The sequence below is a fragment of the Pan troglodytes genome, chromosome 11 (genome assembly GCF_028858775.2).
Source record: "Pan troglodytes isolate AG18354 chromosome 11, NHGRI_mPanTro3-v2.0_pri, whole genome shotgun sequence".
NCBI classification, from domain to species: Eukaryota; Metazoa; Chordata; class Mammalia; order Primates; family Hominidae; genus Pan; species Pan troglodytes.
The window spans coordinates 103533745-103547474 of record NC_072409.2 but is presented as its reverse complement, the minus strand read 5'-3'; the positions used below and the strand labels follow the sequence as shown (position 1 = coordinate 103547474).

The window sequence follows — 13730 nt, the reverse complement described above, 5'->3', positions numbered from 1 at the left end:
GCTATAAAGACACATGCACACGTATGTTTATTGCGGCATTATTCACAATAGCAAAGACTTGGAACCAACCCAAATGTCCAACAATGATAGACTGGATTAAGAAAATGTGGCACATATACACCATGGAATACTATGCAGCCATAAAAAATGATGAGTTCATGTCCTTTGTAGGGACATGGATGAAATTGGAAACCATCATTCTCAGTAAACTGTCGCAAGAACAAAAAACCAAACACCGCATATTCTCACTCATAGGTGGGAATTGAACAATGAGATCACATGGACACAGGAAGGGGAATATCACACTCTGGGGACTGTGGTGGGGAGGGGGGAGGGGGGAGGGATAGCATTGGGAGATATACCTAATGCTAGATGACGAGTTAGTGGGTGCAGCACACCAGCATGGCACATGTATACATATGTAACTAACCTGCACAATGTGCACATGTACCCTAAAACTTAAAGTATAATAAAAAAAAAAAGTTCTTTATAATTCAAAAAAAAAAAAAAAAAAAGATTATCTTCACCAATATCCTAGAACTCAAACTTGAGGCTATGAGAATCCCTGGGGCCATAGAAAAGTGAAAAACTGCAACAAAAAAGCCAGAAGAGAATTGTAATATTCCTAACAAAAAGAAATAAAAAATGTTGGAAATGATGGATATCTCAAGTATTCTTGATTACTGCACATTGTATGCATGTATCACAGTATCACATGTGCCCTCCAAATATTATAATTATGTGTTAACTTAAAAAATACAAATGACAAATAAGAGTATGAACAAATGCTGAAGATCTTTCATCATTAGGAAAATCCAAATTGTTACAACAATAAGATATCTCTGCACACTTGCGAGATGATCAGAAAAAATGAAAAGGAAAATAGCATAGGCTAAAATAAGCCCATCTGAAAAGATTACATACTATATTGTTTATATTGTATTCTCAAAAAGACAAAACTATAGTGACAGAGAACAGTTCAATGGTTGCCCTTGAAATTGCTAAACAAAGAAAACGTTTTCAATATATCTAGGTAAAAAATAAATTCCAGAAAAAACAAAACAAAACTGTCTTTATCCTTTTACTCAATATAAAAAGCTAGATAAAGCAAAACAATGCTTATAGAGGGCTGAAGGATAGGGCAGAGATTTCTGATCCCAAACTTAACTTATGGCTTAACATCTCTATTATGTGTAAGGGAAGCAAAAAATGTAATATGAGATATGCAAGAGTGCAGGGAGGAGCCAAGATGGCCGAATGAGAACAGCTCTGGTCTACAGCTCCCAGCCTGAGTGACACAGAAGACGGGTGATTTCTGCATTTCCATCTGAGGTACCGGGTTCATCTCATTAGGAAGTGCCAGACAGTGGGCGCAGGTCAGTGGGTGCGCGCACCGTGCACGAGCAGAAGCAGGGCGAGGCATTGCCTCACTTGGGAAGTGCAAGGGGTCAGGGAGTTCCCTTTCCTAGTCAAAGAAAGGGGTGACGGACGCACCTGGAAAATCCGGTCACTCCCACCCGAACACTGCGCTTTTCCAACTGGCTTAAAAAACGGCGTACCACGAGATTATATCCCGCACGTGGCTCGGAGGGTCCTAGGCCCACGGAGTCTCGCTAGTTGCTAGCACAGCAGTCTGAGATCAAACTGCAAGGCGGCAGCGAGGCTGGGGGAGGGGCGCCCGCCATTGCCCACGCTTGATTAGGTAAACAAAGCAGCCGGGAAGCTAGAGCTGGGTGGAGCCCACCACAGCTCAAGGAGGCCTGCCTGACTCTGTAGGCTCCACCTCTGGGGGCAGGGCACAGACAAACAAAAAGACAGCAGTAACCTCTGTAGACTTAAATGTCTCTGTCTGACAGCTTTGAAGAGAGCAGTGGTTCTCCCAGCACGCAGCTGGAGATCTGAGAACGGGCAGACTGCCTCCTCAAGTGGGTCCCTCACCCCTGACCACCTTGCAGCCTAACTGGGAGGCACCCCCCAGCAGGGGCACACTGACACCTCACACGGCAGGGTATTCCAACAGACCTGCAGCTGAGGGTCCTGTCTGTTAGAAGGAAAACTAACAAACAGAAAGGACATCCACACCAAAAACCCATCTGTACATCACCATCATCAAAGACCAAAAGTAGATAAAACCACAAAGATGGGGAAAAAACAGAACAGAAAAACTGGAAACTCTAAAAGGCAGAGCGCCTCTCCTCCTCCAAAGGAACGCAGTTCCTCACCAGCGACGGAAGAAAGCTGGACAGAGAACAACTTTGACAAGCTGAGAGAAGAAGTCTTCAGACGATCAAATTACTCTGAGCTACGGGAGGACATTCAAACCAAAGGCAAAGAAGTTGAAAACTTTGAAAAAAATCTAGAAGAATGTATAACTAGAATAACCAATACAGAGAAGTGCTTAAAGGAGCTGATGGAGCTGAAAACCAAGGCTCGAGAACTACGTGAAGAATGCAGAAGCCTCAGGAGCTGATGCGATCAACTGGAAGAAAGGGTATCAGCGATGGAAGATGAAATGAATGAAATGAAGCGAGAAGGGAAGTTTAGAGAAAAAAGAATAAAAAGAAATGAGCAAAGCCTCCAAGAAATATGGGACTATGTGAAAAGACCAAATCTACATCTGATTGGTGTACCTACAAGTGACTGGGAGAATGGAACCAAGTTGGAAAACACTCTGCAGGATATTATCCATGAGAACTTCCCCAATCTAGCAAGGCAGGCCAACGTTCAGATTCAGGAAATACAGAGAACACCACAAAGATACTCCTCGAGAGGAGCAACTCCAACACACATAATTGTCAGATTCACCAAAGTTGAAATGAAGGAAAAGATGTTAAGGGCAGCCAGAGAGAAAGGTCGGGTTACCCTCAAAGGGAAGCTCATCAGACTAACAGCGGATCTCTCGGCAGAAACCCTACAAGCCAGAAGAGAGTGGGGGCCAATATTCAACATTCTTAAAGAAAAGAATTTTCAACCCAGAATTTCATATCCAGCTAAACTAAGCTTCATAAGTGAAGGAGAAATAAAATCCTTTACAGACAAGCAAATGCTGAGAGATTTTGTCACCACCAGGCCTGCCCTAAAAGAGCTCCTGAAGGAAGCGCTAAACATGGAAAGGAACAACGGGTACCAGCCGCTGCAAAATCATGCCAAAATGTAAAGACCATCGAGACTAGGAAGAAACTGCATCAACCAATGAGCAAAATAACCAGCTAACATCATAATGACAGGATCAGATTCACACATAACAATATTAACTTTAAATGTAAATGGACTAAATGCTCCAATTAAAAGACACAGACTGGCAAATTGGATAAAGAGTCAAGACCCATCAGTGTGCTGTATTCAGGAAACCCATCTCACGTGCAGAGACACACATAGGCTCAAAATAAAAGGATGGAGGAAGATCTACCAAGCAAATGGAAAACAAAAAAAGGCAGGGGTTGCAATCCTAGTCTCTGATAAAACAGACTTTAAACCAACAAAGATCAAAAGAGACAAAGAAGGCCATTACATAATGGTAAAGGGATCAATTCAACAAGAAGAGCTAACTATCCTAAATATATATATGCACCCAATACAGGAGCACCCAGATTCATAAAGCAAGTCCTGAGTGACCTACAAAGAGACTTAGACTCCCACACATTAATAATGGGAGACTTTAACACCCCACTGTCAACATTAGACAGATCAACGAGACAGAAAGTCAACAAGAATACCCAGGAATTGAACTCAACTCTGCACCAAGTGGACCTAATAGACATCTGCAGAACTCTCCACCCCAAATCAACAGAATATACATTTTTTTCAGCACCACACAACACCTATTCCAAAATTGACCACATACTTGGAAGTAAAGGTCTCCTCAGCAAATGTAAAAGAAAAGAAATTATAACAAACTATCTCTCAGACCACAGTGCAATCAAACTAGAGCTCAGGATTAAGAATCTCACTCAAAACCACTCAACTACATGGAAACTGAACAACCTGCCCCTGAAGGACTACTGGGTACATAACGAAATGAAGGCAGAAATAAAGATGTTCTTTGAAACCAATGAGAACAAAGACACAACATACCAGAATCTCTGGGACGCATTCAAAGCAGCGTGTAGAGGGAAATTTATAGCACTAAATGCCCACAAGAGAAAGCAGGAAAGATCCAAAATTGACACCCTAACATCACAATTAAAAGAACTAGAGAAGCAAGAGCAAACACATTCAAAAGCTAGGAAAAGGCAAGAAATAACTAAAATCAGAGCAGAATTGAAGGAAATAGAGACACAAAAACCCTTCAAAAAATTAATGAATCCAGGAGCTGGTTTTTTGAAAGGATCGACAAAATAGATATACCACTAGCAAGACTAATAAAGAAAAAAAGAGAGAAGAATCAAATACATGCAATAAAAAATGATAAAGGGGATATCACCACCAATCCCACAGAAATACAAACTACCATCAGAGAATACTACAAACACCTCTACACAAATAAACTAGAAAATCTAGAAGAAATGGATAAATTCCTCGACACATACATTCTCCCAAGACTAAACCAGGAAGAAGTTGAATCTCTGAATAGACCAATAACAGGATCTGAAATTGTGGCAATAATCAATAGCTTACCAACCAAAAAGAGTCCAGGACCAGATGGATTCACAGCTGAATTCTACCAGAGGTACAAGGAGGAACTGGTACCATTCCTTCTGAAACTATTCCAATCAATAGAAAAAGAGGGAATCCTCCCTAACTCATTTTATGAGGCCAGCATCATTCTGATACCAAAGCCTGGCAGAGACACAACCAAAAAAGAGAATTTTAGACCAATATCCTTGATGAACATTGATGCAAAAATCCGCAATAAAATACTGGCAAAACGAATCCAGCAGCACATCAAAAAGCTTATCCACCATGATCAAGTGGGCTTCATCTCTGGGATGCAAGGCTGGTTCAATATACGCAAATCAATAAATGTAATCCAGCATATAAACAGAGCCAAAGACAAAAACCACATGATTATCTCAATAGATGCAGAAAAGGCCTTTGACAAAATTCAACAACTCTTCATGCTAAAAACTCTCAGTAAATTAGGTATTGATGGGACGTATTTCAAAATAATAAGAGCTATCTATGACAAACCCACAGCCAATATCATACTGAATGGGCAAAAACTGGAAGCATTCCCTTTGAAAACTGGCACAAGACAGGCATGCCCTCTCTCACCACTCCTATTCAACATAGTGTTGGAAGTTCTGGCCAGGGCAATTAGGCAGGAGAAGGAAATAAAGGGTATTCAATTAGGAAAAGAGGAAGTCAAATTGTCCCTCTTTGCAGATGACATGATTGTATATCTAGAGAACCCCATTGTCTCAGCCCAAAATCTCCTTAAGCTGATAAGCAACTTCAGCAAACTGTCAGGATACAAAATCAATGTGCAAAAATCACAAGCATTCTTATACACCAACAACAGACAAACGGAGAGCCAAATCATGAGTGAACTCCCATTCACAATTGCTTCAAAGAGAATAAAATACCTAGGAATCCAACTTACAAGGGATGTGAAGGACCTCTTCAAGGAGAACTACAAACCACTGCTCAAGGAAATAAAAGAGGATACAAACAAATGGAAGAACATTCCATGCTCATGGGTAGGAAGAATCAATATCATGAAAATGGCCATACTGCCCAAGGTAATTTACAGATTCAATGCCATCCCCAACAAGCTACCAATGCCTTTCTTCACAGAATTGGAAAAAACTACTTTAAAGTTCATATGGAACCAAAAAAGAGCCCACATCACCAAGGCAATCCTAAGCCAAAAGAACAAAGCTGGAGGCATCACGCTACCTGACTTCAAACTATACTACAAGGCTACAGTAACCAAAACAGCATGGTACTGGTACCAAAACAGAGATATAGACCAATGGAACAGAACAGAGCCCTCAGAAATAATGCCGCATATCTACAACTATCTGATCTTTGACAAACCTGAGAAAAACAAGCAATGGGGAAAGGATTCCCTATTTAATAAATGGTGCTGGGAAAACTGGCTAGCCATATGTAGAAAGCTGAAACTGGATCCCTTCCTTACACCTTATACAAAAATCAATTCAAGTTGGATTAAAGACTTAAACATTAGACCTAAAACCATAAAAACCCTAGAAGAAAACCTAGGCAATACCATTCAGGACATAGGCATGGGCAAGGACTTCATGTCTAAAACACCAAAAGCAAGGGCAACAAAAGACAAAATTGACAAATGGGATCTAATTAAACTAAAGAGCTTCTGTACAGCAAAAGAAACTACCATCAGAGTGAATAGGCAACCTACAAAATGGGAGAAAATTTTTGCAACCTACTCATCTGACAAAGGGTAACATCCAGAATCTACAATGAACTCAAATTTACAAGAAAAAAACAAACAACCCCATCAAAAAGTGGGCAAAGGACATGAACAGACACTTCTCAAAAGAAGACATTTATGCAGCCAAAAAACACATGAAAAAATGCTCATCATCACTGGCCATCAGAGAAATGCAAATCAAAACCACAATGAGATACCATCTCACACCAGTTAGAATGGCAATCATTACAAAGTCAGGAAACAACAGATGCTGGAGAGGATGTGGAGAAATAGGAACACTTTTACACTGTTGGTGGGACTGTAAACTAGTTCAACCATTGTGGAAGTCCGTTTGGCGATTCCTCAGGGATCTAGAACTAGAAATACCATTTGACCCAGCCATCTCATTACTGGGTATATACACAAAGGACTATAAATCATGCTACTATAAAGACACATGCACACGTATGTTTATTGCGGCACTATTCACAATAGCAAAGACTTGGAACCAACCCAAATGTCCAACAATGATAGACTGGATTAAGAAAATGTGGCACATATACACCATGGAATACTATGCAGCCATAAAAAATGATGAGTTCATGTCCTTTGTAGGGACATGGATGAAATTGGAAATCATCATTCTCAGTAAACTATCGCAAGAACAATGAACAAAACACCGCATATTCTCACTCATAGGTGGGAATTGAACAATGAGATCACATGGACACAGGAAGGGGAACATCACACTCTGGGGACTGTTGTGGGGTGGGGGAAGGGGGGAGGGATAGCGTTGGGAGATATACCTAATGCTAGATGACGAGTTAGTGGGTGCAGCGCACCAGCGTGGCACATGTATACATATGTAACTAACCTGCACAATGTGCACATGTACCCTAAAACTTAAAGTATAATAATAAAAGAGAAAAAGAAAAAAAAAAGTCTAAATAAATATATTAAGGCGTCAATTCTTCTCAAATTGACTAATAAATGGATTCAATATAATCCCAAAAAAAAAGAGATGTGCAAGAGTGCATAAAATATATTACCCCTGTAACTCCCCATGAAAAATGAGTAATTAGAAGCAATTAAACAAGTCTCAAGGAGCTAGAACATGGGCAAAGAAGATATTATAATTGGCAATGTTGCAGTTAAACACATGCATTAAATCTGAATAGGTGTTAATATAGTTAAAATTTGAATCCAATATAAAAATTGAATAATTCTGGTGAAAAATACACTATATAATAACAATTTAGTAGTAATTAATAAATATTAATAAGCCATTTGTTAACAGTAAGAAATTATTGAATTTTCTGAAAAGATACTGAATAAAAACATAGTTAGTGTATATTTTTAAAATTTAAAGAATTTATTAGTAAAGTTTAAAATATCAAAGATGTATTTTGAAATATTGGATTTCCCCTACATACTAAGCAAGTATACATAGATAGATAGATAGATAGATAGATAGATAGATAGATTGACTGATATATAGATATCACATTTTCTGAAGTTTCTGTGTAGTAGAATGAATACTATTCCTGCAAGGAAATATGACTCTTATTTGCAACTTACCTCTTTTCCCAGCCTATTTCTACTTCCCCATATTGATGGACCTTATTGTCTTGGAATAATATGCAATATGGCAGAAATTGTTTAACTGGAAGAATCTTGAGAGCAAGACCCTACCCAATAAGAGGTATGAGAATTCTAATATGAAACCTTCTTTGAGATTTATTTGAGACAGAGAGACATGGAATAGAGAAATTCTGTTCTGTTTTGTTTAGTTTATCCATGAAACAGTAGGTTAATCATTAATTTGACTGAGTTATTTTTATATTGGCTAGATTAAGTTTTCAGCTATTGCTCAGAAATAATTGCTTGAGTTTTTAAAAAGTTACTTGTTTCCAGAAAATAAATGTATATTGCTTTTCTGACAACTTTGAGAATGCAGCTGTATAAAAATTATAAAGTATAGTTTTTTATTTTATCCAGGTAATATAATATTAATAATAATCAAAGTTTAATTGCTGGGTATGTGAGATTCTTTTTTCCTTTGAATATGGTTAAATACATATATGTTAGCAATTTTTGACAATCACTACATTAATCTATTTTTGAAAAGCATGGGTTTGAGATTTTATTATTCTGGTTGCTCTCTCTAGATATTTTCTGTTGTTCTCTAAACAGTGATTTGCAATTTCCCTTAAGAAATGCCAGGCAGAAATGTGCAGTTATGATCTTCAATCTTTACAACAGTATTTTGTTTTGCTATGTTTTGTTTTGATGTAGCTTCAAAATATTACTAGCTCATAAGAAATGCTATCCGGTTGAATCTTTCTGCCTTGTGTTTGTGTTGCCTTAAAAATACCATGGTTAATCAAAACTACAATGAGACACAATCTCATGCCAGTCAGAATGGCAATTATTAAAAAGTCAGGAAACAACAGATGCTGGCGAGGCTGTGGAGAAATAGGAACACTTTTACACTGTTGGTGGGAGTGTAAATTAGTTCAACCATTGGGGAAGACATTGTGGCGATTCCTCAAGGATCTAGAACCAGAAATACCATTCGACCCAGCCATCCCATTAGTGGGTATATACCCAAAGGATTATAAATCATTCTACTATAAAGACACATGCACATGTATGTTTATTGCAGTACTATTTACAATAGCAAACACTTGGAACCAACCCAAATGCCCATCAATGATAGACTGAATAAAGAAAATGTGGTACATATACACCATGGAATAGTATGCAGGCATAAAAAAGGATGAGTTCACGTCCTTTGCTGGGACATGGATGAAGCTGGAAGCCATCATTCTCAGCAAACTAACATAGGAAAAGAAAACCAAACACCACATATTCTCACTCAAAAGTGGGAGCTGAACAGTGAGAACACAAGGACACAGGGAGGGAAACATCACACACCAGGGCCTGTTGTGGGGTGGGGCCAAGGGGAGGGAGAGCATTAGAACAAATACCTAATGGATGCGAGGCTTACAACCTAGATGACAGGTTGGTAGGTGCATCAAACCACTATGGCACATGTATATCTATGTAACAAACCTGCATGTTCAGCACATGTATCCCAGAACTTAAAGTAAAATTTAAAAATACCATGCTTGGAATTAATTTATTAAATTATCTTATGTCTTTTGTAACTGAACAATGAAAACTGAATATTTTTCAAGCAGAGGTTTGTGGTGGAGAAAAGCACATTAAGAAAACACTGGATAACTTTATTTCAGAATAAACATGGGGCAGACATTTGGTTCTTCTCCCAATCTTTCTCAAAGGAGGAACACCGACCTTTAGCAATCTGTAACTTTCTCTCAATAGACTGTTTAGCACCATAAGCATCTGTAATTGTTTAAATTTTCTTGTCAGAAGTGGTTTAGAATGCTCTTCTTCTCTTTAGACATAAAGTGTTCATTCATTAACTGTTTCCATTTCTAAACAAAATTCAACATTTGGTTAAAGCACTTCTAAGATTCATGCTACTAAATTACTGGAATTCAAAGTAGTATGAAAAAGTACACAGTTCTTTATGTTTTCTTTTCCTATAAATAGGCTTTAGTTTACTCTTTATAGAAATGTACTTTTAAAAATATAAGGTAAAAATAAATGTAGCAGGCATTGGAGTTGAGGACATATTCAAGAAATTCCTAGTTTGAATTGTATTTTTTAAGTGTCATGAAATTTGCGATTACTTTTGATAATACATCTTTAAGTCTTTATGGAAATTCTTTATTTCACTTTGCTATATCCTTTTGATTGACATATGTTCAGAAATAAACATCTGACAAGTATACATAAAAATAGGTTATATAACAAGACAGAAAGTACAGAAACTACCCAGAAGATGGTAAAGAAAGAAAAGCACAGTGCAAGACATCAAAGTTGACTCTAAACTCAATCCCAGAAAACCTGACAAAACTTTACATGTCAAGTTTCTGTTTTAAAAGTTTACTTTGATATAAAGGGAAGCTAGAATTTTAGTCAAACTTAACTACTAGATATATTTTTGAAACAGAGAACTCTACTGTGAAACTGTGTGAATAAGGTGTAGAGAACATAATTCAGTGAGGAAACCAAAATGATTCAATGTTTGTAAGTGAAAAACTAGGTATTCACTGTTGAAAAAATGTGTGATGATTGCACTATTGCAAAAGAATTAAATTTGTTTATAAAATAAATAGCTTTAAAATCCCATAATATTATATCAGTTTTTAAATATTAACTTGGAATAAATATTATTATAGCCAAATTAAATTAAGATTTTTAGAATTTTTGTTGTAATTCACACAATGGAAAGAAAAACAAAAGTATCCATGTAGCTGATTATAGCAAGTATATAATTGTGCTAGTGTCCAACTCAAACTGAATGAGTGAATACTGTGATTTGAATGAGAAATAGGCTCATAGAAAAAAATTCAAAAATTCTACGTTAGAAAATTATTCACTAAAATATGTAATGGAAGTGACAGGGGACTAGCATCTGGCAGAAGTGAAGAGATAATTAATTTGCAATTGACAAGTAAGATTTGGGTGACTGACAAAATTGGATGAAGATATTGAGTAGGCAACAAAGAAAGTAGTCTATACTAGATAGGGGCCTATTATATTCATGGGTAAGAATAAGTGGGCCAAATCAAGAGTAGCGGCTCAGAAATAGGACACTGGAAATGCAATATTAGAGTATTATATAGGAAATAACAATATTAGAGTATTATATAGGAATATATATATAGGAGTATAATATAGGAAATGCAATATTAGAGTATTATATAGGAAATAACACCATATAAAGAACCAAAATAAATGGAACCCATAAGACAGGACAGAAATAAATCAATGCATTGACAGTCAATTGGTTTTTGACAAAGCTGTTCAAAAACATAATGAATAAAGGACATTATCTTTCATAAATGGTGCTGAGAAAACTTAATATCCCCGTGCAGAAAAATGAAATTAAACCCTTGTCTCACACAATATGCAAAAATCAGCTAAAAATGGACTCAAGTATTAAACATGAGACTTGAAGCTATAAAAGTACTAGAAGAAAACGTAGGGGAAAAGTTCCATGACATTGATCTGAACAACGATCTTTTAGATATGTACTAAAAAGCAAAAATAGACAAATAGGATTACATCAAACTAGAAGGCTTCTGTACAGCAGAGGAAACAATCAACAGCGTGAAGAGACAACCTACAAAATGAGAATATATCTGCAAAACATACATCTGATAAATGACTTCAAAAATATATAAGGAATATATATAAGTTGATATTGATAAGCTGATTTCAAAAATATATAAGGAATTCAAAAAGCTCCATAGTGAGAAAACATATAACAAATTAAAAAATGGACAAAGGACCCCTGAATAGACATTCTTAAAAGAGGCCATACAAATGACAAGCAGGTATATGAAAAAATGCTCAGCCTCACTATTCATCAAGGAAATGCAAATTCAAACCACAATGAGCTATTCCCTCACACCTCTCAGAATGGCTAGTATCAAAAAGATGAGCAATAACAAGTGTTCATGAGAATGTGGAGAAAACAGAGTCTTTGTAAACAGCTAGTGGGAATATAAATTCATATAACCATTATGGAAAACAATTTGGAGGGTCCTCAAAAAATTTAAAGTAGGATTACTATATGAGCCAACAATCGCACTACTGGGTATATATCCAAAGGCTATAAAATCAGTATGTGTAAGAGATATCTGCACTTCCATGTTTATTTTAGCATTATTTACAATAGCCTAGATATGGAGTCAATGTGTCTATTAATAGATGAATGGTTAAAGGAAATGTGGTGTATATACACAGCCAAATAGAACTCAACCTTAAAAAGATGAAAAGCCTGTCATTTGCAACAACATGGATAAACTTAGAAGACCTCATGTTAAGTGAAAGAAGCCACAGGAAGACAAATACCGCATAATCTCACTTATATGTAAAAGATAAAAAGCCAAACTCATAGGAATAGAGATGAAAATGGTGGTTCTCAGAGGTTGGAGGTGGGGTAATTAGGGAGATGATGGTCAAAGGACCCAAAATTGTATTTTCGAGGAATAAGTTCAAGACATGCGTTGTACATCATGATAACTATAGGTAACATATTGAACATTTGAAAATTGCTGAGAGTAGACTTTAAGGGTTGTCATCACAAAAATAAAAGTGAGGTAATACCTATGTTAATCAGCTTGATTTATGCATTCCACAAAGTATTAGGTTGGTGCAAAAGTAATTGTGGTTTTTGCCATTGCAAAGGCCGCAATTACTTTTGCACTAACCTATATACATATATCCAAACATCATATTGTACACCATAAATATATACAATTTATACCTGTTAAAAAAACAATTAAATATAAATACATAGAAATAGGAAGACATGTTTTGAGAGATCAAGGGAGAAGAGAGATAATTTTAAGACCTTTTCTATAATGTTAAATACTTAAAAAGTAAGTGTAGATTGTATGCCATTAATGACTAAAACTTTGTCAATAGATCCTGTTTTTACGTGACTTCAGCAAGAGCAATTTCTTTGAAAAAGTAAAACACAAAATAAATTGATGAGGCATAGTGGGAAGATGAGGACGTAAGAGCAAGGGATAAAAAACAGATTTTATTTTAAGGATACTGGTGGTATGGTTTGGATTTGTGTCCCTGCCAAAACCTCATATTGAATTGTAATCTGCAGTGTTGGAGAAAGGGCCTGGTCAGGGGTGATTGGAGCATAGGGGCGGAGTTCCCATTACTGGTTTAGCACCATCCCCCACTTGGTGTACTGTATGGTGAATGAGTTCTCATGAGATCTGGTTGTTTCAAAGTGTGTGGCACCACCCCCTTCTCTCTCTTCCTCCCGCTCTGGCTATGTAAGATGTTTGCTCCCCCTTTGCCTTCTGCCATGATTGGAAGTTGCCTGAGGTCTCCCCAAAAGCAGAAACGGATATGCTTCCTGTACAGCCTGCAGAACTGGGAGCCAATTAAAGCTCTTTTCTTTATAAATTATCCAGTCTCAGGTATTTCTTTATAGCAGTGTAAGAACAAACTAATAAAATTGCCTATGAAAAAAAGAAGAGCGTGATGGACGAATCCAAGAGGGGATTTTTAAAAAATTGAATTGCAATAGTATCTTAATCTATTCACCCATGGTATTCTGCTTGTAAAATAAATTTAAATGTTTATATTTTGACAAATATAATTTTTCCTAGTGTTTTCTTTTTCCCACTTTAATAGCAAAAATCAGCAAAATGTAATAAGAGAGCAGCAAGCAGAAGGGGACTGAGGGCTAGAAATCATGCCACTCACAATTATTTTTTCTTTACTAAGTACATCCATATGAGCTAATCTTCACTCACCATTGATTTATACA

At 36.8% G+C, this 13730-nt stretch overlaps 1 protein-coding gene across 1 annotated transcript in view; it reads left to right on the top strand.

Annotated features, from left to right (window-relative positions):
• The window catches only part of TYRP1 (tyrosinase related protein 1), a 1163994-nt gene that overhangs the window by 792741 nt on the left and 357523 nt on the right, over positions 1-13730 (top strand). The window contains exon 5 of the mRNA XM_063787982.1: positions 7925-8036. The gene's annotated coding sequence lies outside the window, so the exon portion shown is untranslated. The remainder of the gene's footprint in view (positions 1-7924; positions 8037-13730) is intronic.